Source organism: Amphimedon queenslandica, unplaced genomic scaffold, assembly GCF_000090795.2.
Source record: "Amphimedon queenslandica unplaced genomic scaffold, v1.1 AMPQUscaffold_11949, whole genome shotgun sequence".
Lineage (NCBI taxonomy): Eukaryota > Metazoa > Porifera > Demospongiae > Haplosclerida > Niphatidae > Amphimedon > Amphimedon queenslandica.
This window is the reverse complement of record NW_003547812.1, coordinates 1,853-4,628: the sequence shown is the minus strand read 5'-3', so window position 1 is coordinate 4,628 and position 2,776 is coordinate 1,853.

Sequence of the window (2,776 nt, the reverse complement as noted above, 5' to 3'; positions counted from 1 at the left end):
GTAAATGAGGAGTGCAAATATTTGTAACAGTATATATAATAACTGTAAGTGGAGGAGTGAAGAATTGAGAAATCAGTGATCACCTTTACACAAATAATAAATGGTAAGAGATCAAAAACAAGTTTTATTAAGGAAAAGTAAATAAGTAAATGTATGATATAACTATCGTACTATTAATAATCATTCCTAAAATGTGAGTTGTATGATACATGTGTATTATATATCATACTAAACAGGTCTATATGTATTAGTTAAAGCACTGTTGAGAGTAGGTTATGGGAATTATTGCACGAGGGGCGGTCAAGAGGAAAATGTAGCACGAGGCGAAGCCGAGTGCTACATTTTTGTCGAGACTGTCCCGAGTGCAATAATTTCCGTAATCTACGAATCAACAGTGCTTTGATTGGTTTGTAGTGCTGCGTGGGCGGATCAAATGAAATTTCAAAAGTCGTGCAGGTGGCCAGCGCAAGATGATCAGATCTCATTTATCACTATTATTATTGTTACATGTCTAGTGTACGTAGCTGAGGCTGTTATACTATATCCCAACTGAGTTTGACCCAAGAAAAACTGGAATAACTTTTTATAGGAATGTGAGATAAGGATGAAACTTTCACAGGTTCTTAGTCGCCCAATGCCATCACAGGATCTCAGGTCTTGGGTCTCTCAGCCCTTGGGAACCCTGAGAACCGGGTTCTCCCTATAAACCCAATGGCATACCAAAATGACGTTTTATGACAATTTATCTACGTCATAGTTTACATAAGAACATGTGGTCGAGTGCCCAAACTGATAATTCTTCTTTTAAAAAGCTAACAGAGCAAGATCTTTTGATAATAATGGCCAATATGAAGACTAGTTGACTCCAGTAGCTATTGTACTGCTTATCAGAACAAACAAAACCCATTTAAAAGTGAAATACAGGCCAACTAGGCACCTGTAAAATATCTGCCATGCTTCTATGAATATCATTATAAAACGTCATTAGTGACGTATGGCTACATTTTTCAAATTCCAAGCGGCTGGTGTCAAACTCAGTTGGGATATAGTATATTTGCCTCTATCAAAGCTTGTGGAAAGCCCATACATGTAAACGTTATAACACCCCCGCTAGGGATACAAATGCAATGTATCCCGCAGCGGGGGTGTTATCAACATATTTGTGTAGTAGTGAGTGGGCGTATCAAAGGCGCGCGCCAATGCCATAGATATTAGAGTACATAGGGATTGGAAACGGGCCATAGCAATAGGAAAATGCTAGTTGATAGTACTGTAAATAATTTCTGTAAATACTCATATGTAAAATTAAAATGGCTGAAAGTTGAAAAAGGTAAGCAAGCTTCTCAGGTGGTTTTTTGTTGCATAAAGTCTTATTTTGTGCAGGTAACCCTTCAATAATGTTTAGAGACATTCTTCCTGTTTGCCTAAGCTGTCTTCTGTAGCAATGTATCTGTTTGCAGTTTAAATTCAGTGTTTTATGAAATAGCAATCATTATTGATCACATTTACTATATTTAGTTCTATTTTTTGTTTTGTACAACCTATTGAATAGAAATGGTGTTGGCGACCTCCGGTGTGTTCTAAGCAATACAATGGTGTGATAGTTAATGTCACAGACCCTTTGGTTTTTATGTTAAGGGTACAAAACAAACCTCTCAAACTAATCAGTAATGATCTATTGTTACAGAAAGATGCAACCGTATTTCCAAATGAAACATAGTGGGCGACCTCCACATTATGGATCTCTATTGAGTGGTTGAATAAGTTATTGTTTTCTGTCTAACACTACTGAGATAAGGGTACAAAACAAAATGTAATTCTAAGCATTCTCATTCCAGAGCAAATATTCAGTGTAAATGATGATGCTAGCAACATAAAAATTAGTCTGGGGATAGATGCCGGTCTCCTCTGCTTCCTTTGATATAAATAATGACGTATAGTGACACCACTGCTGGAATGACAGGTCTCAAAAAGACAGCTCTTGCTCAAAGACAGCCTCCGTTGCTAGGCGTTGCTAGATGCAAATGTCAACTAGATTTAGCATCCGTATCCTAGCGATGTATACGGAGATGCCCCGTTTCCAATCCCTCTGTACTCTATTATCTATGCCAATGCGCATGCTCAGTAGCACCACACCTCGTGATAAAATGGTAGCAATGGAGGACAGGAGGCTCACAAAAAGGTACTTTTACCGACTGATTCAGGCTTTAGGTTGACATAATCTTACTATTATAATGTCTGGAAGAGGTCCAGAACAGAGATCCTGCGCTTGCTGACCGGCCATGTATCGATCTTACCTTCCCCAGCCATCTATATTTATTGAGGCTTAGTCAACCATCGATTTTAACGCGGAAGGAAAGCAGTGAAACTCTACCAGCATGGATTATTGGTCTGTGAATCGATCTAAAGTTTTCTGCACTCCGGAGACTCCCAATTGTTCCGACTTTGTACATACCCGCTGTCCGCCGTTCCCGCGGGCCACGGACCTAGGCCAGACTTTATTGCAAGCTTTATTGACAGTTGACTTTCAGCTTATAATACCTGTACAATAATGTTGTTTCTTATATTTTATTTTAAGAGATTTTCGCTGTCAACCCACAGGGCTACAAACAAAACCGCAGGGAGTGTTACAAATGAAAGCTGTGTTACATCACATTTGTAACCACAGCCGGTGCCTTTGATACGCCCACTCACTATTATACAAATTATACTGTGCAGTACTATATATTCCACACAGTGCTACATTTTCCTACCATGCAGTTATTGGAAGTTGCAG